This window comes from Schistocerca piceifrons, unplaced genomic scaffold (genome assembly GCF_021461385.2).
Source record: "Schistocerca piceifrons isolate TAMUIC-IGC-003096 unplaced genomic scaffold, iqSchPice1.1 HiC_scaffold_653, whole genome shotgun sequence".
In the NCBI taxonomy this organism is placed as follows: Eukaryota; Metazoa; Arthropoda; class Insecta; order Orthoptera; family Acrididae; genus Schistocerca; species Schistocerca piceifrons.
The window spans coordinates 16,167-38,538 of NW_025728898.1; the positions used below are offsets into that span (position 1 = coordinate 16,167).

Genomic DNA, 22,372 nt, shown 5'->3' on the forward strand with positions numbered 1-22,372 from the left:
CCCTTGAGTCTCGACTTGTCTCGACTTTGCTCAGCTGACGCGAGAGCTGACGCTCTCCAATCGGCCTATATCAAGAGGACAAGCACGCGAAACGACTGAGAGAGGTATGGCGAGGCGGCCACCACATTACTTATGCCTCAAGTAAATACCTGCTGCCTGTTATCATGTATTGTCTGATGTTACATGTTCTGTCAGACAAATTCAGTTTTATTACTAGTACATTTCTTTTTTTTTTTTTTTTTTCTTTGTTGAAAATTTTACAACACGCTCCTTCATTTCACTGTGGCCGCACGGCGCGACTTGGCATACCGAGAGGCAAAACGTGGCGCCAGTGCCCTTGACCGAATAGCGCTGCAGCTCCGAAACCGAAGAGGAAAGAGTAATACGAATTGAAACCGTCGGCAGTGCCCTGTGTTCGCAGGCGGTCACCCGCCCAAGCACTGACAACGCCCAGCTTCGCGCAGTAGCGGTGATCGGACGAGAAACTTTGTGTTCACCGTGCTGTGACCAGTGAAGTGTTTTAGCGCGTCCCGACAAGTCGCGTTCTGGTCCCCTATCAGCTCCCACACAATGTGACGACTTCTTTGTTACCATACTTCCCCGCCGAAATCGGCGTTGCCTTTTTGAAAGAGTGAAATCGTAGTGGCCCGTGGGGGGATCGAACCCACGACCTTCGCGTTATTAGCACGACGCTCTAACCGACTGAGCTAACGGGCCTCGGGAATTGCTCTGCGTATTGCCATGTAACATTTCTATGGTAGCAGTCCAACAGTGGACCAGCGTCTCTTCTTCCTTTATTCCGCTGCTCGTAGTAATTTCATTGCGTGCCCGTTTCTCTCGACTGTTTTCAGCTGACGTTTATGAACCAGTAGCTATAATGCGAGGAGGACGTGAAACAGCCTTTCGCAGGGTCAAAACTTGTCGTGACTTTTGCCGAAAAATTCCGTTCCGGTACCGGGAATCGAACCCGGGCCTCCTGGGTGAAAGCCAGGTATCCTAGCCACTAGACCACACCGGACGCGCAAGTTTTACTCGGGGTTTACACCCGGTCCACCCGCTTTCCGTGTCGCACTTTCCCTGTTTGCGAGCATCTTTTCGCGCGCCCATGGCGAGGCGCGCATGGCAAAAGTCACAATTCATTGCTTTATGCCTCGTTGTTACAGCGGTAGGAGGAAAAGCAAAGCTGTAAGTAGTAATATTTATTTACTTATTTCGCAAGTAAATACCTGCTGCCTGTCATCGTACAGCAGGTCATACATTGTGTGACTTTACACGTTATATCGTACGAAATTCAGTATTATTACTAGTACTTTTTTCCTTGAAAATTTCACATAAGAACTGCAAGTAGTAATAACGGGAAGTAAACATTATCACGCTGAGTCGTTGAAGCCTTGAGGATAACAAAGTACAAAGTGTTTTGCTCCTTCGCAAACCCCAGAGCCGTCGATTTAGCTGTGGACGAAAGTAAATTAAATGCCCCGGGTGAGGATCGAACTCACGACCTTAAGATTATGAGACTTACGCGCTGCCTACTGCGCTACCGAGGCAGGTGATCGCCAGGCCTTCTGGAATCTCGGTAAGTACCAAATACCAGTGGTAGAGAGTCTGCACTTCCTGGCTCATTTTTTTCTGTTGCTACACGTGCATTCCCGGCGCGACAGGCAACTTGCGATGCTAGGCCGACGCCAGTATGTACAATAGCGCACAACAGTCCAAACGAGCAGTCGTGCGCGCTGCATGTTTGGTTATTCCCACACGGAAATCCCGCGGTTCATTCTCATGGCTCACGCAGTTCGAGTGCGAAAGACACGCAGCACCACTATCGGAGAAAAAACAAAATGATGCATCGGCCGGGAATCGAACCCGGGCCGCCCGCGTGGCAGGCGAGCATTCTACCACTGAACCACCGATGCTCAGCTAGTTCACAGCTTCCTGGTGCTTTCCGCGGCAGACGTCTGAGGGGAAAGTGGGACTGCCGTCCAGCGCCGTCGCATCCTCTCGAGAGAATGCTACACACGCTGAATCCTGAACTGCACTGCACTGCTTAAAAATGACGCCCGAACGCGATCGCCTAAGTACTCTTGCGGCGCACGCACGCGACGACTCTTGCCAAAGGACGCGAAATGTGCGTAGAGACGCTGTCTGGATGCGCTCGCCTACCCCGTAATGCGCCTACAGCTACGACCACCTTGAGCCGCCGCCGACAGGCGGGAAGCAGACACAGCGCGGCGTGCGCGGACGGAAACCGTGCGGTGGTGGTGTAATGGTCAGCATAGTTGCCTTCCAAGCAGTTGATCCGGGTTCGATTCCCGGCCACCGCAGCCGGCTTTTACTTTTGCGTATGAGTACTTTTGCCACGCGTCTTTAAATTAATGTTTCTTTCCCCCTCTTACTCGCTTTCATGCCACCCTATAGTGTGTGCGTCGATTCCCCTTGAGTCTCGACTTGTCTCGACTTTGCTCAGCTGACGCGAGAGCTGACGCTCTCCAATCGGCCTATATCAAGAGGACAAGCACGCGAAACGACTGAGAGAGGTATGGCGAGGCGGCCACCACATTACTTATGCCTCAAGTAAATACCTGCTGCCTGTTATCATGTATTGTCTGATGTTACATGTTCTGTCAGACAAATTCAGTTTTATTACTAGTACATTTCTTTTTTTTTTTTTTTTTTCTTTGTTGAAAATTTTACAACACGCTCCTTCATTTCACTGTGGCCGCACGGCGCGACTTGGCATACCGAGAGGCAAAACGTGGCGCCAGTGCCCTTGACCGAATAGCGCTGCAGCTCCGAAACCGAAGAGGAAAGAGTAATACGAATTGAAACCGTCGGCAGTGCCCTGTGTTCGCAGGCGGTCACCCGCCCAAGCACTGACAACGCCCAGCTTCGCGCAGTAGCGGTGATCGGACGAGAAACTTTGTGTTCACCGTGCTGTGACCAGTGAAGTGTTTTAGCGCGTCCCGACAAGTCGCGTTCTGGTCCCCTATCAGCTCCCACACAATGTGACGACTTCTTTGTTACCATACTTCCCCGCCGAAATCGGCGTTGCCTTTTTGAAAGAGTGAAATCGTAGTGGCCCGTGGGGGGATCGAACCCACGACCTTCGCGTTATTAGCACGACGCTCTAACCGACTGAGCTAACGGGCCTCGGGAATTGCTCTGCGTATTGCCATGTAACATTTCTATGGTAGCAGTCCAACAGTGGACCAGCGTCTCTTCTTCCTTTATTCCGCTGCTCGTAGTAATTTCATTGCGTGCCCGTTTCTCTCGACTGTTTTCAGCTGACGTTTATGAACCAGTAGCTATAATGCGAGGAGGACGTGAAACAGCCTTTCGCAGGGTCAAAACTTGTCGTGACTTTTGCCGAAAAATTCCGTTCCGGTACCGGGAATCGAACCCGGGCCTCCTGGGTGAAAGCCAGGTATCCTAGCCACTAGACCACACCGGACGCGCAAGTTTTACTCGGGGTTTACACCCGGTCCACCCGCTTTCCGTGTCGCACTTTCCCTGTTTGCGAGCATCTTTTCGCGCGCCCATGGCGAGGCGCGCATGGCAAAAGTCACAATTCATTGCTTTATGCCTCGTTGTTACAGCGGTAGGAGGAAAAGCAAAGCTGTAAGTAGTAATATTTATTTACTTATTTCGCAAGTAAATACCTGCTGCCTGTCATCGTACAGCAGGTCATACATTGTGTGACTTTACACGTTATATCGTACGAAATTCAGTATTATTACTAGTACTTTTTTCCTTGAAAATTTCACATAAGAACTGCAAGTAGTAATAACGGGAAGTAAACATTATCACGCTGAGTCGTTGAAGCCTTGAGGATAACAAAGTACAAAGTGTTTTGCTCCTTCGCAAACCCCAGAGCCGTCGATTTAGCTGTGGACGAAAGTAAATTAAATGCCCCGGGTGAGGATCGAACTCACGACCTTAAGATTATGAGACTTACGCGCTGCCTACTGCGCTACCGAGGCAGGTGATCGCCAGGCCTTCTGGAATCTCGGTAAGTACCAAATACCAGTGGTAGAGAGTCTGCACTTCCTGGCTCATTTTTTTCTGTTGCTACACGTGCATTCCCGGCGCGACAGGCAACTTGCGATGCTAGGCCGACGCCAGTATGTACAATAGCGCACAACAGTCCAAACGAGCAGTCGTGCGCGCTGCATGTTTGGTTATTCCCACACGGAAATCCCGCGGTTCATTCTCATGGCTCACGCAGTTCGAGTGCGAAAGACACGCAGCACCACTATCGGAGAAAAAACAAAATGATGCATCGGCCGGGAATCGAACCCGGGCCGCCCGCGTGGCAGGCGAGCATTCTACCACTGAACCACCGATGCTCAGCTAGTTCACAGCTTCCTGGTGCTTTCCGCGGCAGACGTCTGAGGGGAAAGTGGGACTGCCGTCCAGCGCCGTCGCATCCTCTCGAGAGAATGCTACACACGCTGAATCCTGAACTGCACTGCACTGCTTAAAAATGACGCCCGAACGCGATCGCCTAAGTACTCTTGCGGCGCACGCACGCGACGACTCTTGCCAAAGGACGCGAAATGTGCGTAGAGACGCTGTCTGGATGCGCTCGCCTACCCCGTAATGCGCCTACAGCTACGACCACCTTGAGCCGCCGCCGACAGGCGGGAAGCAGACACAGCGCGGCGTGCGCGGACGGAAACCGTGCGGTGGTGGTGTAATGGTCAGCATAGTTGCCTTCCAAGCAGTTGATCCGGGTTCGATTCCCGGCCACCGCAGCCGGCTTTTACTTTTGCGTATGAGTACTTTTGCCACGCGTCTTTAAATTAATGTTTCTTTCCCCCTCTTACTCGCTTTCATGCCACCCTATAGTGTGTGCGTCGATTCCCCTTGAGTCTCGACTTGTCTCGACTTTGCTCAGCTGACGCGAGAGCTGACGCTCTCCAATCGGCCTATATCAAGAGGACAAGCACGCGAAACGACTGAGAGAGGTATGGCGAGGCGGCCACCACATTACTTATGCCTCAAGTAAATACCTGCTGCCTGTTATCATGTATTGTCTGATGTTACATGTTCTGTCAGACAAATTCAGTTTTATTACTAGTACATTTCTTTTTTTTTTTTTTTTTTCTTTGTTGAAAATTTTACAACACGCTCCTTCATTTCACTGTGGCCGCACGGCGCGACTTGGCATACCGAGAGGCAAAACGTGGCGCCAGTGCCCTTGACCGAATAGCGCTGCAGCTCCGAAACCGAAGAGGAAAGAGTAATACGAATTGAAACCGTCGGCAGTGCCCTGTGTTCGCAGGCGGTCACCCGCCCAAGCACTGACAACGCCCAGCTTCGCGCAGTAGCGGTGATCGGACGAGAAACTTTGTGTTCACCGTGCTGTGACCAGTGAAGTGTTTTAGCGCGTCCCGACAAGTCGCGTTCTGGTCCCCTATCAGCTCCCACACAATGTGACGACTTCTTTGTTACCATACTTCCCCGCCGAAATCGGCGTTGCCTTTTTGAAAGAGTGAAATCGTAGTGGCCCGTGGGGGGATCGAACCCACGACCTTCGCGTTATTAGCACGACGCTCTAACCGACTGAGCTAACGGGCCTCGGGAATTGCTCTGCGTATTGCCATGTAACATTTCTATGGTAGCAGTCCAACAGTGGACCAGCGTCTCTTCTTCCTTTATTCCGCTGCTCGTAGTAATTTCATTGCGTGCCCGTTTCTCTCGACTGTTTTCAGCTGACGTTTATGAACCAGTAGCTATAATGCGAGGAGGACGTGAAACAGCCTTTCGCAGGGTCAAAACTTGTCGTGACTTTTGCCGAAAAATTCCGTTCCGGTACCGGGAATCGAACCCGGGCCTCCTGGGTGAAAGCCAGGTATCCTAGCCACTAGACCACACCGGACGCGCAAGTTTTACTCGGGGTTTACACCCGGTCCACCCGCTTTCCGTGTCGCACTTTCCCTGTTTGCGAGCATCTTTTCGCGCGCCCATGGCGAGGCGCGCATGGCAAAAGTCACAATTCATTGCTTTATGCCTCGTTGTTACAGCGGTAGGAGGAAAAGCAAAGCTGTAAGTAGTAATATTTATTTACTTATTTCGCAAGTAAATACCTGCTGCCTGTCATCGTACAGCAGGTCATACATTGTGTGACTTTACACGTTATATCGTACGAAATTCAGTATTATTACTAGTACTTTTTTCCTTGAAAATTTCACATAAGAACTGCAAGTAGTAATAACGGGAAGTAAACATTATCACGCTGAGTCGTTGAAGCCTTGAGGATAACAAAGTACAAAGTGTTTTGCTCCTTCGCAAACCCCAGAGCCGTCGATTTAGCTGTGGACGAAAGTAAATTAAATGCCCCGGGTGAGGATCGAACTCACGACCTTAAGATTATGAGACTTACGCGCTGCCTACTGCGCTACCGAGGCAGGTGATCGCCAGGCCTTCTGGAATCTCGGTAAGTACCAAATACCAGTGGTAGAGAGTCTGCACTTCCTGGCTCATTTTTTTCTGTTGCTACACGTGCATTCCCGGCGCGACAGGCAACTTGCGATGCTAGGCCGACGCCAGTATGTACAATAGCGCACAACAGTCCAAACGAGCAGTCGTGCGCGCTGCATGTTTGGTTATTCCCACACGGAAATCCCGCGGTTCATTCTCATGGCTCACGCAGTTCGAGTGCGAAAGACACGCAGCACCACTATCGGAGAAAAAACAAAATGATGCATCGGCCGGGAATCGAACCCGGGCCGCCCGCGTGGCAGGCGAGCATTCTACCACTGAACCACCGATGCTCAGCTAGTTCACAGCTTCCTGGTGCTTTCCGCGGCAGACGTCTGAGGGGAAAGTGGGACTGCCGTCCAGCGCCGTCGCATCCTCTCGAGAGAATGCTACACACGCTGAATCCTGAACTGCACTGCACTGCTTAAAAATGACGCCCGAACGCGATCGCCTAAGTACTCTTGCGGCGCACGCACGCGACGACTCTTGCCAAAGGACGCGAAATGTGCGTAGAGACGCTGTCTGGATGCGCTCGCCTACCCCGTAATGCGCCTACAGCTACGACCACCTTGAGCCGCCGCCGACAGGCGGGAAGCAGACACAGCGCGGCGTGCGCGGACGGAAACCGTGCGGTGGTGGTGTAATGGTCAGCATAGTTGCCTTCCAAGCAGTTGATCCGGGTTCGATTCCCGGCCACCGCAGCCGGCTTTTACTTTTGCGTATGAGTACTTTTGCCACGCGTCTTTAAATTAATGTTTCTTTCCCCCTCTTACTCGCTTTCATGCCACCCTATAGTGTGTGCGTCGATTCCCCTTGAGTCTCGACTTGTCTCGACTTTGCTCAGCTGACGCGAGAGCTGACGCTCTCCAATCGGCCTATATCAAGAGGACAAGCACGCGAAACGACTGAGAGAGGTATGGCGAGGCGGCCACCACATTACTTATGCCTCAAGTAAATACCTGCTGCCTGTTATCATGTATTGTCTGATGTTACATGTTCTGTCAGACAAATTCAGTTTTATTACTAGTACATTTCTTTTTTTTTTTTTTTTTTCTTTGTTGAAAATTTTACAACACGCTCCTTCATTTCACTGTGGCCGCACGGCGCGACTTGGCATACCGAGAGGCAAAACGTGGCGCCAGTGCCCTTGACCGAATAGCGCTGCAGCTCCGAAACCGAAGAGGAAAGAGTAATACGAATTGAAACCGTCGGCAGTGCCCTGTGTTCGCAGGCGGTCACCCGCCCAAGCACTGACAACGCCCAGCTTCGCGCAGTAGCGGTGATCGGACGAGAAACTTTGTGTTCACCGTGCTGTGACCAGTGAAGTGTTTTAGCGCGTCCCGACAAGTCGCGTTCTGGTCCCCTATCAGCTCCCACACAATGTGACGACTTCTTTGTTACCATACTTCCCCGCCGAAATCGGCGTTGCCTTTTTGAAAGAGTGAAATCGTAGTGGCCCGTGGGGGGATCGAACCCACGACCTTCGCGTTATTAGCACGACGCTCTAACCGACTGAGCTAACGGGCCTCGGGAATTGCTCTGCGTATTGCCATGTAACATTTCTATGGTAGCAGTCCAACAGTGGACCAGCGTCTCTTCTTCCTTTATTCCGCTGCTCGTAGTAATTTCATTGCGTGCCCGTTTCTCTCGACTGTTTTCAGCTGACGTTTATGAACCAGTAGCTATAATGCGAGGAGGACGTGAAACAGCCTTTCGCAGGGTCAAAACTTGTCGTGACTTTTGCCGAAAAATTCCGTTCCGGTACCGGGAATCGAACCCGGGCCTCCTGGGTGAAAGCCAGGTATCCTAGCCACTAGACCACACCGGACGCGCAAGTTTTACTCGGGGTTTACACCCGGTCCACCCGCTTTCCGTGTCGCACTTTCCCTGTTTGCGAGCATCTTTTCGCGCGCCCATGGCGAGGCGCGCATGGCAAAAGTCACAATTCATTGCTTTATGCCTCGTTGTTACAGCGGTAGGAGGAAAAGCAAAGCTGTAAGTAGTAATATTTATTTACTTATTTCGCAAGTAAATACCTGCTGCCTGTCATCGTACAGCAGGTCATACATTGTGTGACTTTACACGTTATATCGTACGAAATTCAGTATTATTACTAGTACTTTTTTCCTTGAAAATTTCACATAAGAACTGCAAGTAGTAATAACGGGAAGTAAACATTATCACGCTGAGTCGTTGAAGCCTTGAGGATAACAAAGTACAAAGTGTTTTGCTCCTTCGCAAACCCCAGAGCCGTCGATTTAGCTGTGGACGAAAGTAAATTAAATGCCCCGGGTGAGGATCGAACTCACGACCTTAAGATTATGAGACTTACGCGCTGCCTACTGCGCTACCGAGGCAGGTGATCGCCAGGCCTTCTGGAATCTCGGTAAGTACCAAATACCAGTGGTAGAGAGTCTGCACTTCCTGGCTCATTTTTTTCTGTTGCTACACGTGCATTCCCGGCGCGACAGGCAACTTGCGATGCTAGGCCGACGCCAGTATGTACAATAGCGCACAACAGTCCAAACGAGCAGTCGTGCGCGCTGCATGTTTGGTTATTCCCACACGGAAATCCCGCGGTTCATTCTCATGGCTCACGCAGTTCGAGTGCGAAAGACACGCAGCACCACTATCGGAGAAAAAACAAAATGATGCATCGGCCGGGAATCGAACCCGGGCCGCCCGCGTGGCAGGCGAGCATTCTACCACTGAACCACCGATGCTCAGCTAGTTCACAGCTTCCTGGTGCTTTCCGCGGCAGACGTCTGAGGGGAAAGTGGGACTGCCGTCCAGCGCCGTCGCATCCTCTCGAGAGAATGCTACACACGCTGAATCCTGAACTGCACTGCACTGCTTAAAAATGACGCCCGAACGCGATCGCCTAAGTACTCTTGCGGCGCACGCACGCGACGACTCTTGCCAAAGGACGCGAAATGTGCGTAGAGACGCTGTCTGGATGCGCTCGCCTACCCCGTAATGCGCCTACAGCTACGACCACCTTGAGCCGCCGCCGACAGGCGGGAAGCAGACACAGCGCGGCGTGCGCGGACGGAAACCGTGCGGTGGTGGTGTAATGGTCAGCATAGTTGCCTTCCAAGCAGTTGATCCGGGTTCGATTCCCGGCCACCGCAGCCGGCTTTTACTTTTGCGTATGAGTACTTTTGCCACGCGTCTTTAAATTAATGTTTCTTTCCCCCTCTTACTCGCTTTCATGCCACCCTATAGTGTGTGCGTCGATTCCCCTTGAGTCTCGACTTGTCTCGACTTTGCTCAGCTGACGCGAGAGCTGACGCTCTCCAATCGGCCTATATCAAGAGGACAAGCACGCGAAACGACTGAGAGAGGTATGGCGAGGCGGCCACCACATTACTTATGCCTCAAGTAAATACCTGCTGCCTGTTATCATGTATTGTCTGATGTTACATGTTCTGTCAGACAAATTCAGTTTTATTACTAGTACATTTCTTTTTTTTTTTTTTTTTTCTTTGTTGAAAATTTTACAACACGCTCCTTCATTTCACTGTGGCCGCACGGCGCGACTTGGCATACCGAGAGGCAAAACGTGGCGCCAGTGCCCTTGACCGAATAGCGCTGCAGCTCCGAAACCGAAGAGGAAAGAGTAATACGAATTGAAACCGTCGGCAGTGCCCTGTGTTCGCAGGCGGTCACCCGCCCAAGCACTGACAACGCCCAGCTTCGCGCAGTAGCGGTGATCGGACGAGAAACTTTGTGTTCACCGTGCTGTGACCAGTGAAGTGTTTTAGCGCGTCCCGACAAGTCGCGTTCTGGTCCCCTATCAGCTCCCACACAATGTGACGACTTCTTTGTTACCATACTTCCCCGCCGAAATCGGCGTTGCCTTTTTGAAAGAGTGAAATCGTAGTGGCCCGTGGGGGGATCGAACCCACGACCTTCGCGTTATTAGCACGACGCTCTAACAGTGGACCAGCGTCTCTTCTTCCTTTATTCCGCTGCTCGTAGTAATTTCATTGCGTGCCCGTTTCTCTCGACTGTTTTCAGCTGACGTTTATGAACCAGTAGCTATAATGCGAGGAGGACGTGAAACAGCCTTTCGCAGGGTCAAAACTTGTCGTGACTTTTGCCGAAAAATTCCGTTCCGGTACCGGGAATCGAACCCGGGCCTCCTGGGTGAAAGCCAGGTATCCTAGCCACTAGACCACACCGGACGCGCAAGTTTTACTCGGGGTTTACACCCGGTCCACCCGCTTTCCGTGTCGCACTTTCCCTGTTTGCGAGCATCTTTTCGCGCGCCCATGGCGAGGCGCGCATGGCAAAAGTCACAATTCATTGCTTTATGCCTCGTTGTTACAGCGGTAGGAGGAAAAGCAAAGCTGTAAGTAGTAATATTTATTTACTTATTTCGCAAGTAAATACCTGCTGCCTGTCATCGTACAGCAGGTCATACATTGTGTGACTTTACACGTTATATCGTACGAAATTCAGTATTATTACTAGTACTTTTTTCCTTGAAAATTTCACATAAGAACTGCAAGTAGTAATAACGGGAAGTAAACATTATCACGCTGAGTCGTTGAAGCCTTGAGGATAACAAAGTACAAAGTGTTTTGCTCCTTCGCAAACCCCAGAGCCGTCGATTTAGCTGTGGACGAAAGTAAATTAAATGCCCCGGGTGAGGATCGAACTCACGACCTTAAGATTATGAGACTTACGCGCTGCCTACTGCGCTACCGAGGCAGGTGATCGCCAGGCCTTCTGGAATCTCGGTAAGTACCAAATACCAGTGGTAGAGAGTCTGCACTTCCTGGCTCATTTTTTTCTGTTGCTACACGTGCATTCCCGGCGCGACAGGCAACTTGCGATGCTAGGCCGACGCCAGTATGTACAATAGCGCACAACAGTCCAAACGAGCAGTCGTGCGCGCTGCATGTTTGGTTATTCCCACACGGAAATCCCGCGGTTCATTCTCATGGCTCACGCAGTTCGAGTGCGAAAGACACGCAGCACCACTATCGGAGAAAAAACAAAATGATGCATCGGCCGGGAATCGAACCCGGGCCGCCCGCGTGGCAGGCGAGCATTCTACCACTGAACCACCGATGCTCAGCTAGTTCACAGCTTCCTGGTGCTTTCCGCGGCAGACGTCTGAGGGGAAAGTGGGACTGCCGTCCAGCGCCGTCGCATCCTCTCGAGAGAATGCTACACACGCTGAATCCTGAACTGCACTGCACTGCTTAAAAATGACGCCCGAACGCGATCGCCTAAGTACTCTTGCGGCGCACGCACGCGACGACTCTTGCCAAAGGACGCGAAATGTGCGTAGAGACGCTGTCTGGATGCGCTCGCCTACCCCGTAATGCGCCTACAGCTACGACCACCTTGAGCCGCCGCCGACAGGCGGGAAGCAGACACAGCGCGGCGTGCGCGGACGGAAACCGTGCGGTGGTGGTGTAATGGTCAGCATAGTTGCCTTCCAAGCAGTTGATCCGGGTTCGATTCCCGGCCACCGCAGCCGGCTTTTACTTTTGCGTATGAGTACTTTTGCCACGCGTCTTTAAATTAATGTTTCTTTCCCCCTCTTACTCGCTTTCATGCCACCCTATAGTGTGTGCGTCGATTCCCCTTGAGTCTCGACTTGTCTCGACTTTGCTCAGCTGACGCGAGAGCTGACGCTCTCCAATCGGCCTATATCAAGAGGACAAGCACGCGAAACGACTGAGAGAGGTATGGCGAGGCGGCCACCACATTACTTATGCCTCAAGTAAATACCTGCTGCCTGTTATCATGTATTGTCTGATGTTACATGTTCTGTCAGACAAATTCAGTTTTATTACTAGTACATTTCTTTTTTTTTTTTTTTTTCTTTGTTGAAAATTTTACAACACGCTCCTTCATTTCACTGTGGCCGCACGGCGCGACTTGGCATACCGAGAGGCAAAACGTGGCGCCAGTGCCCTTGACCGAATAGCGCTGCAGCTCCGAAACCGAAGAGGAAAGAGTAATACGAATTGAAACCGTCGGCAGTGCCCTGTGTTCGCAGGCGGTCACCCGCCCAAGCACTGACAACGCCCAGCTTCGCGCAGTAGCGGTGATCGGACGAGAAACTTTGTGTTCACCGTGCTGTGACCAGTGAAGTGTTTTAGCGCGTCCCGACAAGTCGCGTTCTGGTCCCCTATCAGCTCCCACACAATGTGACGACTTCTTTGTTACCATACTTCCCCGCCGAAATCGGCGTTGCCTTTTTGAAAGAGTGAAATCGTAGTGGCCCGTGGGGGGATCGAACCCACGACCTTCGCGTTATTAGCACGACGCTCTAACCGACTGAGCTAACGGGCCTCGGGAATTGCTCTGCGTATTGCCATGTAACATTTCTATGGTAGCAGTCCAACAGTGGACCAGCGTCTCTTCTTCCTTTATTCCGCTGCTCGTAGTAATTTCATTGCGTGCCCGTTTCTCTCGACTGTTTTCAGCTGACGTTTATGAACCAGTAGCTATAATGCGAGGAGGACGTGAAACAGCCTTTCGCAGGGTCAAAACTTGTCGTGACTTTTGCCGAAAAATTCCGTTCCGGTACCGGGAATCGAACCCGGGCCTCCTGGGTGAAAGCCAGGTATCCTAGCCACTAGACCACACCGGACGCGCAAGTTTTACTCGGGGTTTACACCCGGTCCACTCGCTTTCCGTGTCGCACTTTCCCTGTTTGCGAGCATCTTTTCGCGCGCCCATGGCGAGGCGCGCATGGCAAAAGTCACAATTCATTGCTTTATGCCTCGTTGTTACAGCGGTAGGAGGAAAAGCAAAGCTGTAAGTAGTAATATTTATTTACTTATTTCGCAAGTAAATACCTGCTGCCTGTCATCGTACAGCAGGTCATACATTGTGTGACTTTACACGTTATATCGTACGAAATTCAGTATTATTACTAGTACTTTTTTCCTTGAAAATTTCACATAAGAACTGCAAGTAGTAATAACGGGAAGTAAACATTATCACGCTGAGTCGTTGAAGCCTTGAGGATAACAAAGTACAAAGTGTTTTGCTCCTTCGCAAACCCCAGAGCCGTCGATTTAGCTGTGGACGAAAGTAAATTAAATGCCCCGGGTGAGGATCGAACTCACGACCTTAAGATTATGAGACTTACGCGCTGCCTACTGCGCTACCGAGGCAGGTGATCGCCAGGCCTTCTGGAATCTCGGTAAGTACCAAATACCAGTGGTAGAGAGTCTGCACTTCCTGGCTCATTTTTTTCTGTTGCTACACGTGCATTCCCGGCGCGACAGGCAACTTGCGATGCTAGGCCGACGCCAGTATGTACAATAGCGCACAACAGTCCAAACGAGCAGTCGTGCGCGCTGCATGTTTGGTTATTCCCACACGGAAATCCCGCGGTTCATTCTCATGGCTCACGCAGTTCGAGTGCGAAAGACACGCAGCACCACTATCGGAGAAAAAACAAAATGATGCATCGGCCGGGAATCGAACCCGGGCCGCCCGCGTGGCAGGCGAGCATTCTACCACTGAACCACCGATGCTCAGCTAGTTCACAGCTTCCTGGTGCTTTCCGCGGCAGACGTCTGAGGGGAAAGTGGGACTGCCGTCCAGCGCCGTCGCATCCTCTCGAGAGAATGCTACACACGCTGAATCCTGAACTGCACTGCACTGCTTAAAAATGACGCCCGAACGCGATCGCCTAAGTACTCTTGCGGCGCACGCACGCGACGACTCTTGCCAAAGGACGCGAAATGTGCGTAGAGACGCTGTCTGGATGCGCTCGCCTACCCCGTAATGCGCCTACAGCTACGACCACCTTGAGCCGCCGCCGACAGGCGGGAAGCAGACACAGCGCGGCGTGCGCGGACGGAAACCGTGCGGTGGTGGTGTAATGGTCAGCATAGTTGCCTTCCAAGCAGTTGATCCGGGTTCGATTCCCGGCCACCGCAGCCGGCTTTTACTTTTGCGTATGAGTACTTTTGCCACGCGTCTTTAAATTAATGTTTCTTTCCCCCTCTTACTCGCTTTCATGCCACCCTATAGTGTGTGCGTCGATTCCCCTTGAGTCTCGACTTGTCTCGACTTTGCTCAGCTGACGCGAGAGCTGACGCTCTCCAATCGGCCTATATCAAGAGGACAAGCACGCGAAACGACTGAGAGAGGTATGGCGAGGCGGCCACCACATTACTTATGCCTCAAGTAAATACCTGCTGCCTGTTATCATGTATTGTCTGATGTTACATGTTCTGTCAGACAAATTCAGTTTTATTACTAGTACATTTCTTTTTTTTTTTTTTTTTCTTTGTTGAAAATTTTACAACACGCTCCTTCATTTCACTGTGGCCGCACGGCGCGACTTGGCATACCGAGAGGCAAAACGTGGCGCCAGTGCCCTTGACCGAATAGCGCTGCAGCTCCGAAACCGAAGAGGAAAGAGTAATACGAATTGAAACCGTCGGCAGTGCCCTGTGTTCGCAGGCGGTCACCCGCCCAAGCACTGACAACGCCCAGCTTCGCGCAGTAGCGGTGATCGGACGAGAAACTTTGTGTTCACCGTGCTGTGACCAGTGAAGTGTTTTAGCGCGTCCCGACAAGTCGCGTTCTGGTCCCCTATCAGCTCCCACACAATGTGACGACTTCTTTGTTACCATACTTCCCCGCCGAAATCGGCGTTGCCTTTTTGAAAGAGTGAAATCGTAGTGGCCCGTGGGGGGATCGAACCCACGACCTTCGCGTTATTAGCACGACGCTCTAACCGACTGAGCTAACGGGCCTCGGGAATTGCTCTGCGTATTGCCATGTAACATTTCTATGGTAGCAGTCCAACAGTGGACCAGCGTCTCTTCTTCCTTTATTCCGCTGCTCGTAGTAATTTCATTGCGTGCCCGTTTCTCTCGACTGTTTTCAGCTGACGTTTATGAACCAGTAGCTATAATGCGAGGAGGACGTGAAACAGCCTTTCGCAGGGTCAAAACTTGTCGTGACTTTTGCCGAAAAATTCCGTTCCGGTACCGGGAATCGAACCCGGGCCTCCTGGGTGAAAGCCAGGTATCCTAGCCACTAGACCACACCGGACGCGCAAGTTTTACTCGGGGTTTACACCCGGTCCACCCGCTTTCCGTGTCGCACTTTCCCTGTTTGCGAGCATCTTTTCGCGCGCCCATGGCGAGGCGCGCATGGCAAAAGTCACAATTCATTGCTTTATGCCTCGTTGTTACAGCGGTAGGAGGAAAAGCAAAGCTGTAAGTAGTAATATTTATTTACTTATTTCGCAAGTAAATACCTGCTGCCTGTCATCGTACAGCAGGTCATACATTGTGTGACTTTACACGTTATATCGTACGAAATTCAGTATTATTACTAGTACTTTTTTCCTTGAAAATTTCACATAAGAACTGCAAGTAGTAATAACGGGAAGTAAACATTATCACGCTGAGTCGTTGAAGCCTTGAGGATAACAAAGTACAAAGTGTTTTGCTCCTTCGCAAACCCCAGAGCCGTCGATTTAGCTGTGGACGAAAGTAAATTAAATGCCCCGGGTGAGGATCGAACTCACGACCTTAAGATTATGAGACTTACGCGCTGCCTACTGCGCTACCGAGGCAGGTGATCGCCAGGCCTTCTGGAATCTCGGTAAGTACCAAATACCAGTGGTAGAGAGTCTGCACTTCCTGGCTCATTTTTTTCTGTTGCTACACGTGCATTCCCGGCGCGACAGGCAACTTGCGATGCTAGGCCGACGCCAGTATGTACAATAGCGCACAACAGTCCAAACGAGCAGTCGTGCGCGCTGCATGTTTGGTTATTCCCACACGGAAATCCCGCGGTTCATTCTCATGGCTCACGCAGTTCGAGTGCGAAAGACACGCAGCACCACTATCGGAGAAAAAACAAAATGATGCATCGGCCGGGAATCGAACCCGGGCCGCCCGCGTGGCAGGCGAGCATTCTACCACTGAACCACCGATGCTCAGCTAGTTCACAGCTTCCTGGTGCTTTCCGCGGCAGACGTCTGAGGGGAAAGTGGGACTGCCGTCCAGCGCCGTCGCATCCTCTCGAGAGAATGCTACACACGCTGAATCCTGAACTGCACTGCACTGCTTAAAAATGACGCCCGAACGCGATCGCCTAAGTACTCTTGCGGCGCACGCACGCGACGACTCTTGCCAAAGGACGCGAAATGTGCGTAGAGACGCTGTCTGGATGCGCTCGCCTACCCCGTAATGCGCCTACAGCTACGACCACCTTGAGCCGCCGCCGACAGGCGGGAAGCAGACACAGCGCGGCGTGCGCGGACGGAAACCGTGCGGTGGTGGTGTAATGGTCAGCATAGTTGCCTTCCAAGCAGTTGATCCGGGTTCGATTCCCGGCCACCGCAGCCGGCTTTTACTTTTGCGTATGAGTACTTTTGCCACGCGTCTTTAAATTAATGTTTCTTTCCCCCTCTTACTCGCTTTCATGCCACCCTATAGTGTGTGCGTCGATTCCCCTTGAGTCTCGACTTGTCTCGACTTTGCTCAGCTGACGCGAGAGCTGACGCTCTCCAATCGGCCTATATCAAGAGGACAAGCACGCGAAACGACTGAGAGAGGTATGGCGAGGCGGCCACCACATTACTTATGCCTCAAGTAAATACCTGCTGCCTGTTATCATGTATTGTCTGATGTTACATGTTCTGTCAGACAAATTCAGTTTTATTACTAGTACATTTCTTTTTTTTTTTTTTTTTTCTTTGTTGAAAATTTTACAACACGCTCCTTCATTTCACTGTGGCCGCACGGCGCGACTTGGCATACCGAGAGGCAAAACGTGGCGCCAGTGCCCTTGACCGAATAGCGCTGCAGCTCCGAAACCGAAGAGGAAAGAGTAATACGAATTGAAACCGTCGGCAGTGCCCTGTGTTCGCAGGCGGTCACCCGCCCAAGCACTGACAACGCCCAGCTTCGCGCAGTAGCGGTGATCGGACGAGAAACTTTGTGTTCACCGTGCTGTGACCAGTGAAGTGTTTTAGCGCGTCCCGACAAGTCGCGTTCTGGTCCCCTATCAGCTCCCACACAATGTGACGACTTCTTTGTTACCATACTTCCCCGCCGAAATCGGCGTTGCCTTTTTGAAAGAGTGAAATCGTAGTGGCCCGTGGGGGGATCGAACCCACGACCTTCGCGTTATTAGCACGACGCTCTAACCGACTGAGCTAACGGGCCTCGGGAATTGCTCTGCGTATTGCCATGTAACATTTCTATGGTAGCAGTCCAACAGTGGACCAGCGTCTCTTCTTCCTTTATTCCGCTGCTCGTAGTAATTTCATTGCGTGCCCGTTTCTCTCGACTGTTTTCAGCTGACGTTTATGAACCAGTAGCTATAATGCGAGGAGGACGTGAAACAGCCTTTCGCAGGGTCAAAACTTGTCGTGACTTTTGCCGAAAAATTCCGTTCCGGTACCGGGAATCGAACCCGGGCCTCCTGGGTGAAAGCCAGGTATCCTAGCCACTAGACCACACCGGACGCGCAAGTTTTACTCGGGGTTTACACCCGGTCCACCCGCTTTCCGTGTCGCACTTTCCCTGTTTGCGAGCATCTTTTCGCGCGCCCATGGCGAGGCGCGCATGGCAAAAGTCACAATTCATTGCTTTATGCCTCGTTGTTACAGCGGTAGGAGGAAAAGCAAAGCTGTAAGTAGTAATATTTATTTACTTATTTCGCAAGTAAATACCTGCTGCCTGTCATCGTACAGCAGGTCATACATTGTGTGACTTTACACGTTATATCGTACGAAATTCAGTATTATTACTAGTACTTTTTTCCTTGAAAATTTCACATAAGAACTGCAAGTAGTAATAACGGGAAGTAAACATTATCACGCTGAGTCGTTGAAGCCTTGAGGATAACAAAGTACAAAGTGTTTTGCTCCTTCGCAAACCCCAGAGCCGTCGATTTAGCTGTGGACGAAAGTAAATTAAATGCCCCGGGTGAGGATCGAACTCACGACCTTAAGATTATGAGACTTACGCGCTGCCTACTGCGCTACCGAGGCAGGTGATCGCCAGGCCTTCTGGAATCTCGGTAAGTACCAAATACCAGTGGTAGAGAGTCTGCACTTCCTGGCTCATTTTTTTCTGTTGCTACACGTGCATTCCCGGCGCGACAGGCAACTTGCGATGCTAGGCCGACGCCAGTATGTACAATAGCGCACAACAGTCCAAACGAGCAGTCGTGCGCGCTGCATGTTTGGTTATTCCCACACGGAAATCCCGCGGTTCATTCTCATGGCTCACGCAGTTCGAGTGCGAAAGACACGCAGCACCACTATCGGAGAAAAAACAAAATGATGCATCGGCCGGGAATCGAACCCGGGCCGCCCGCGTGGCAGGCGAGCATTCTACCACTGAACCACCGATGCTCAGCTAGTTCACAGCTTCCTGGTGCTTTCCGCGGCAGACGTCTGAGGGGAAAGTGGGACTGCCGTCCAGCGCCGTCGCATCCTCTCGAGAGAATGCTACACACGCTGAATCCTGAACTGCACTGCACTGCTTAAAAATGACGCCCGAACGCGATCGCCTAAGTACTCTTGCGGCGCACGCACGCGACGACTCTTGCCAAAGGACGCGAAATGTGCGTAGAGACGCTGTCTGGATGCGCTCGCCTACCCCGTAATGCGCCTACAGCTACGACCACCTTGAGCCGCCGCCGACAGGCGGGAAGCAGACACAGCGCGGCGTGCGCGGACGGAAACCGTGCGGTGGTGGTGTAATGGTCAGCATAGTTGCCTTCCAAGCAGTTGATCCGGGTTCGATTCCCGGCCACCGCAGCCGGCTTTTACTTTTGCGTATGAGTACTTTTGCCACGCGTCTTTAAATTAATGTTTCTTTCCCCCTCTTACTCGCTTTCATGCCACCCTATAGTGTGTGCGTCGATTCCCCTTGAGTCTCGACTTGTCTCGACTTTGCTCAGCTGACGCGAGAGCTGACGCTCTCCAATCGGCCTATATCAAGAGGACAAGCACGCGAAACGACTGAGAGAGGTATGGCGAGGCGGCCACCACATTACTTATGCCTCAAGTAAATACCTGCTGCCTGTTATCATGTATTGTCTGATGTTACATGTTCTGTCAGACAAATTCAGTTTTATTACTAGTACATTTCTTTTTTTTTTTTTTTTTTTTCTTTGTTGAAAATTTTACAACACGCTCCTTCATTTCACTGTGGCCGCACGGCGCGACTTGGCATACCGAGAGGCAAAACGTGGCGCCAGTGCCCTTGACCGAATAGCGCTGCAGCTCCGAAACCGAAGAGGAAAGAGTAATACGAATTGAAACCGTCGGCAGTGCCCTGTGTTCGCAGGCGGTCACCCGCCCAAGCACTGACAACGCCCAGCTTCGCGCAGTAGCGGTGATCGGACGAGAAACTTTGTGTTCACCGTGCTGTGACCAGTGAAGTGTTTTAGCGCGTCCCGACAAGTCGCGTTCTGGTCCCCTATCAGCTCCCACACAATGTGACGACTTCTTTGTTACCATACTTCCCCGCCGAAATCGGCGTTGCCTTTTTGAAAGAGTGAAATCGTAGTGGCCCGTGGGGGGATCGAACCCACGACCTTCGCGTTATTAGCACGACGCTCTAACCGACTGAGCTAACGGGCCTCGGGAATTGCTCTGCGTATTGCCATGTAACATTTCTATGGTAGCAGTCCAACAGTGGACCAGCGTCTCTTCTTCCTTTATTCCGCTGCTCGTAGTAATTTCATTGCGTGCCCGTTTCTCTCGACTGTTTTCAGCTGACGTTTATGAACCAGTAGCTATAATGCGAGGAGGACGTGAAACAGCCTTTCGCAGGGTCAAAACTTGTCGTGACTTTTGCCGAAAAATTCCGTTCCGGTACCGGGAATCGAACCCGGGCCTCCTGGGTGAAAGCCAGGTATCCTAGCCACTAGACCACACCGGACGCGCAAGTTTTACTCGGGGTTTACACCCGGTCCACCCGCTTTCCGTGTCGCACTTTCCCTGTTTGCGAGCATCTTTTCGCGCGCCCATGGCGAGGCGCGCATGGCAAAAGTCACAATTCATTGCTTTATGCCTCGTTGTTACAGCGGTAGGAGGAAAAGCAAAGCTGTAAGTAGTAATATTTATTTACTTATTTCGCAAGTAAATACCTGCTGCCTGTCATCGTACAGCAGGTCATACATTGTGTGACTTTACACGTTATATCGTACGAAATTCAGTATTATTACTAGTACTTTTTTCCTTGAAAATTTCACATAAGAACTGCAAGTAGTAATAACGGGAAGTAAACATTATCACGCTGAGTCGTTGAAGCCTTGAGGATAACAAAGTACAAAGTGTTTTGCTCCTTCGCAAACCCCAGAGCCGTCGATTTAGCTGTGGACGAAAGTAAATTAAATGCCCCGGGTGAGGATCGAACTCACGACCTTAAGATTATGAGACTTACGCGCTGCCTACTGCGCTACCGAGGCAGGTGATCGCCAGGCCTTCTGGAATCTCGGTAAGTACCAAATACCAGTGGTAGAGAGTCTGCACTTCCTGGCTCATTTTTTTCTGTTGCTACACGTGCATTCCCGGCGCGACAGGCAACTTGCGATGCTAGGCCGACGCCAGTATGTACAATAGCGCACAACAGTCCAAACGAGCAGTCGTGCGCGCTGCATGTTTGGTTATTCCCACACGGAAATCCCGCGGTTCATTCTCATGGCTCACGCAGTTCGAGTGCGAAAGACACGCAGCACCACTATCGGAGAAAAAACAAAATGATGCATCGGCCGGGAATCGAACCCGGGCCGCCCGCGTGGCAGGCGAGCATTCTACCACTGAACCACCGATGCTCAGCTAGTTCACAGCTTCCTGGTGCTTTCCGCGGCAGACGTCTGAGGGGAAAGTGGGACTGCCGTCCAGCGCCGTCGCATCCTCTCGAGAGAATGCTACACACGCTGAATCCTGAACTGCACTGCACTGCTTAAAAATGACGCCCGAACGCGATCGCCTAAGTACTCTTGCGGCGCACGCACGCGACGACTCTTGCCAAAGGACGCGAAATGTGCGTAGAGACGCTGTCTGGATGCGCTCGCCTACCCCGTAATGCGCCTACAGCTACGACCACCTTGAGCCGCCGCCGACAGGCGGGAAGCAGACACAGCGCGGCGTGCGCGGACGGAAACCGTGCGGTGGTGGTGTAATGGTCAGCATAGTTGCCTTCCAAGCAGTTGATCCGGGTTCGATTCCCGGCCACCGCAGCCGGCTTTTACTTTTGCGTATGAGTACTTTTGCCACGCGTCTTTAAATTAATGTTTCTTTCCCCCTCTTACTCGCTTTCATGCCACCCTATAGTGTGTGCGTCGATTCCCCTTGAGTCTCGACTTGTCTCGACTTTGCTCAGCTGACGCGAGAGCTGACGCTCTCCAATCGGCCTATATCAAGAGGACAAGCACGCGAAACGACTGAGAGAGGTATGGCGAGGCGGCCACCACATTACTTATGCCTCAAGTAAATACCTGCTGCCTGTTATCATGTATTGTCTGATGTTACATGTTCTGTCAGACAAATTCAGTTTTATTACTAGTACATTTCTTTTTTTTTTTTTTTTTTCTTTGTTGAAAATTTTACAACACGCTCCTTCATTTCACTGTGGCCGCACGGCGCGACTTGGCATACCGAGAGGCAAAACGTGGCGCCAGTGCCCTTGACCGAATAGCGCTGCAGCTCCGAAACCGAAGAGGAAAGAGTAATACGAATTGAAACCGTCGGCAGTGCCCTGTGTTCGCAGGCGGTCACCCGCCCAAGCACTGACAACGCCCAGCTTCGCGCAGTAGCGGTGATCGGACGAGAAACTTTGTGTTCACCGTGCTGTGACCAGTGAAGTGTTTTAGCGCGTCCCGACAAGTCGCGTTCTGGTCCCCTATCAGCTCCCACACAATG

At 51.5% G+C, this 22,372-nt stretch overlaps 44 non-coding genes across 44 annotated transcripts; 9 read left to right on the forward strand and 35 right to left on the reverse strand.

Moving 5' to 3' along the window:
• Positions 1-643: 643 nt before the first annotated feature.
• Positions 644-717, reverse strand: Trnai-aau. Its single transcript has one exon. It is a non-coding gene; the product is annotated as a tRNA-Ile (tRNA).
• A 229-nt stretch (positions 718-946) lies between these two features.
• Positions 947-1,018, reverse strand: Trnae-uuc. The gene has a single exon. It is a non-coding gene; the product is annotated as a tRNA-Glu (tRNA).
• A 456-nt stretch (positions 1,019-1,474) lies between these two features.
• Trnam-cau lies at positions 1,475-1,547 on the reverse strand. The gene has a single exon. It is a non-coding gene; the product is annotated as a tRNA-Met (tRNA).
• Positions 1,548-1,842: 295 nt separating this feature from the next.
• Trnag-gcc lies at positions 1,843-1,913 on the reverse strand. Its single transcript has one exon. It is a non-coding gene; the product is annotated as a tRNA-Gly (tRNA).
• A 336-nt stretch (positions 1,914-2,249) lies between these two features.
• Positions 2,250-2,321, forward strand: Trnag-ucc. Its single transcript has one exon. It is a non-coding gene; the product is annotated as a tRNA-Gly (tRNA).
• A 752-nt stretch (positions 2,322-3,073) lies between these two features.
• Trnai-aau lies at positions 3,074-3,147 on the reverse strand. The gene has a single exon. It is a non-coding gene; the product is annotated as a tRNA-Ile (tRNA).
• A 229-nt stretch (positions 3,148-3,376) lies between these two features.
• Positions 3,377-3,448, reverse strand: Trnae-uuc. The gene has a single exon. It is a non-coding gene; the product is annotated as a tRNA-Glu (tRNA).
• Positions 3,449-3,904: 456 nt separating this feature from the next.
• On the reverse strand, positions 3,905-3,977 carry Trnam-cau. The gene has a single exon. It is a non-coding gene; the product is annotated as a tRNA-Met (tRNA).
• A 295-nt stretch (positions 3,978-4,272) lies between these two features.
• On the reverse strand, positions 4,273-4,343 carry Trnag-gcc. The gene has a single exon. It is a non-coding gene; the product is annotated as a tRNA-Gly (tRNA).
• A 336-nt stretch (positions 4,344-4,679) lies between these two features.
• On the forward strand, positions 4,680-4,751 carry Trnag-ucc. The gene has a single exon. It is a non-coding gene; the product is annotated as a tRNA-Gly (tRNA).
• Positions 4,752-5,503: 752 nt separating this feature from the next.
• On the reverse strand, positions 5,504-5,577 carry Trnai-aau. The gene has a single exon. It is a non-coding gene; the product is annotated as a tRNA-Ile (tRNA).
• A 229-nt stretch (positions 5,578-5,806) lies between these two features.
• Trnae-uuc lies at positions 5,807-5,878 on the reverse strand. Its single transcript has one exon. It is a non-coding gene; the product is annotated as a tRNA-Glu (tRNA).
• A 456-nt stretch (positions 5,879-6,334) lies between these two features.
• Trnam-cau lies at positions 6,335-6,407 on the reverse strand. Its single transcript has one exon. It is a non-coding gene; the product is annotated as a tRNA-Met (tRNA).
• A 295-nt stretch (positions 6,408-6,702) lies between these two features.
• Trnag-gcc lies at positions 6,703-6,773 on the reverse strand. Its single transcript has one exon. It is a non-coding gene; the product is annotated as a tRNA-Gly (tRNA).
• A 336-nt stretch (positions 6,774-7,109) lies between these two features.
• Trnag-ucc lies at positions 7,110-7,181 on the forward strand. Its single transcript has one exon. It is a non-coding gene; the product is annotated as a tRNA-Gly (tRNA).
• Positions 7,182-7,933: 752 nt separating this feature from the next.
• Trnai-aau lies at positions 7,934-8,007 on the reverse strand. Its single transcript has one exon. It is a non-coding gene; the product is annotated as a tRNA-Ile (tRNA).
• Positions 8,008-8,236: 229 nt separating this feature from the next.
• Positions 8,237-8,308, reverse strand: Trnae-uuc. The gene has a single exon. It is a non-coding gene; the product is annotated as a tRNA-Glu (tRNA).
• Positions 8,309-8,764: 456 nt separating this feature from the next.
• On the reverse strand, positions 8,765-8,837 carry Trnam-cau. Its single transcript has one exon. It is a non-coding gene; the product is annotated as a tRNA-Met (tRNA).
• A 295-nt stretch (positions 8,838-9,132) lies between these two features.
• On the reverse strand, positions 9,133-9,203 carry Trnag-gcc. Its single transcript has one exon. It is a non-coding gene; the product is annotated as a tRNA-Gly (tRNA).
• Positions 9,204-9,539: 336 nt separating this feature from the next.
• Positions 9,540-9,611, forward strand: Trnag-ucc. Its single transcript has one exon. It is a non-coding gene; the product is annotated as a tRNA-Gly (tRNA).
• Positions 9,612-10,595: 984 nt separating this feature from the next.
• Trnae-uuc lies at positions 10,596-10,667 on the reverse strand. Its single transcript has one exon. It is a non-coding gene; the product is annotated as a tRNA-Glu (tRNA).
• Positions 10,668-11,123: 456 nt separating this feature from the next.
• Positions 11,124-11,196, reverse strand: Trnam-cau. Its single transcript has one exon. It is a non-coding gene; the product is annotated as a tRNA-Met (tRNA).
• A 295-nt stretch (positions 11,197-11,491) lies between these two features.
• On the reverse strand, positions 11,492-11,562 carry Trnag-gcc. The gene has a single exon. It is a non-coding gene; the product is annotated as a tRNA-Gly (tRNA).
• Positions 11,563-11,898: 336 nt separating this feature from the next.
• Positions 11,899-11,970, forward strand: Trnag-ucc. The gene has a single exon. It is a non-coding gene; the product is annotated as a tRNA-Gly (tRNA).
• A 751-nt stretch (positions 11,971-12,721) lies between these two features.
• Positions 12,722-12,795, reverse strand: Trnai-aau. The gene has a single exon. It is a non-coding gene; the product is annotated as a tRNA-Ile (tRNA).
• A 229-nt stretch (positions 12,796-13,024) lies between these two features.
• Positions 13,025-13,096, reverse strand: Trnae-uuc. Its single transcript has one exon. It is a non-coding gene; the product is annotated as a tRNA-Glu (tRNA).
• A 456-nt stretch (positions 13,097-13,552) lies between these two features.
• Positions 13,553-13,625, reverse strand: Trnam-cau. Its single transcript has one exon. It is a non-coding gene; the product is annotated as a tRNA-Met (tRNA).
• Positions 13,626-13,920: 295 nt separating this feature from the next.
• Positions 13,921-13,991, reverse strand: Trnag-gcc. The gene has a single exon. It is a non-coding gene; the product is annotated as a tRNA-Gly (tRNA).
• A 336-nt stretch (positions 13,992-14,327) lies between these two features.
• On the forward strand, positions 14,328-14,399 carry Trnag-ucc. The gene has a single exon. It is a non-coding gene; the product is annotated as a tRNA-Gly (tRNA).
• A 751-nt stretch (positions 14,400-15,150) lies between these two features.
• On the reverse strand, positions 15,151-15,224 carry Trnai-aau. Its single transcript has one exon. It is a non-coding gene; the product is annotated as a tRNA-Ile (tRNA).
• Positions 15,225-15,453: 229 nt separating this feature from the next.
• Positions 15,454-15,525, reverse strand: Trnae-uuc. The gene has a single exon. It is a non-coding gene; the product is annotated as a tRNA-Glu (tRNA).
• A 456-nt stretch (positions 15,526-15,981) lies between these two features.
• Trnam-cau lies at positions 15,982-16,054 on the reverse strand. Its single transcript has one exon. It is a non-coding gene; the product is annotated as a tRNA-Met (tRNA).
• Positions 16,055-16,349: 295 nt separating this feature from the next.
• Trnag-gcc lies at positions 16,350-16,420 on the reverse strand. The gene has a single exon. It is a non-coding gene; the product is annotated as a tRNA-Gly (tRNA).
• Positions 16,421-16,756: 336 nt separating this feature from the next.
• On the forward strand, positions 16,757-16,828 carry Trnag-ucc. The gene has a single exon. It is a non-coding gene; the product is annotated as a tRNA-Gly (tRNA).
• Positions 16,829-17,580: 752 nt separating this feature from the next.
• On the reverse strand, positions 17,581-17,654 carry Trnai-aau. The gene has a single exon. It is a non-coding gene; the product is annotated as a tRNA-Ile (tRNA).
• A 229-nt stretch (positions 17,655-17,883) lies between these two features.
• Positions 17,884-17,955, reverse strand: Trnae-uuc. The gene has a single exon. It is a non-coding gene; the product is annotated as a tRNA-Glu (tRNA).
• Positions 17,956-18,411: 456 nt separating this feature from the next.
• On the reverse strand, positions 18,412-18,484 carry Trnam-cau. Its single transcript has one exon. It is a non-coding gene; the product is annotated as a tRNA-Met (tRNA).
• A 295-nt stretch (positions 18,485-18,779) lies between these two features.
• Trnag-gcc lies at positions 18,780-18,850 on the reverse strand. Its single transcript has one exon. It is a non-coding gene; the product is annotated as a tRNA-Gly (tRNA).
• Positions 18,851-19,186: 336 nt separating this feature from the next.
• Positions 19,187-19,258, forward strand: Trnag-ucc. Its single transcript has one exon. It is a non-coding gene; the product is annotated as a tRNA-Gly (tRNA).
• Positions 19,259-20,012: 754 nt separating this feature from the next.
• Positions 20,013-20,086, reverse strand: Trnai-aau. Its single transcript has one exon. It is a non-coding gene; the product is annotated as a tRNA-Ile (tRNA).
• Positions 20,087-20,315: 229 nt separating this feature from the next.
• Trnae-uuc lies at positions 20,316-20,387 on the reverse strand. Its single transcript has one exon. It is a non-coding gene; the product is annotated as a tRNA-Glu (tRNA).
• Positions 20,388-20,843: 456 nt separating this feature from the next.
• Trnam-cau lies at positions 20,844-20,916 on the reverse strand. The gene has a single exon. It is a non-coding gene; the product is annotated as a tRNA-Met (tRNA).
• A 295-nt stretch (positions 20,917-21,211) lies between these two features.
• Trnag-gcc lies at positions 21,212-21,282 on the reverse strand. Its single transcript has one exon. It is a non-coding gene; the product is annotated as a tRNA-Gly (tRNA).
• Positions 21,283-21,618: 336 nt separating this feature from the next.
• Positions 21,619-21,690, forward strand: Trnag-ucc. The gene has a single exon. It is a non-coding gene; the product is annotated as a tRNA-Gly (tRNA).
• The last annotated feature ends 682 nt before the right edge of the window (positions 21,691-22,372 follow it).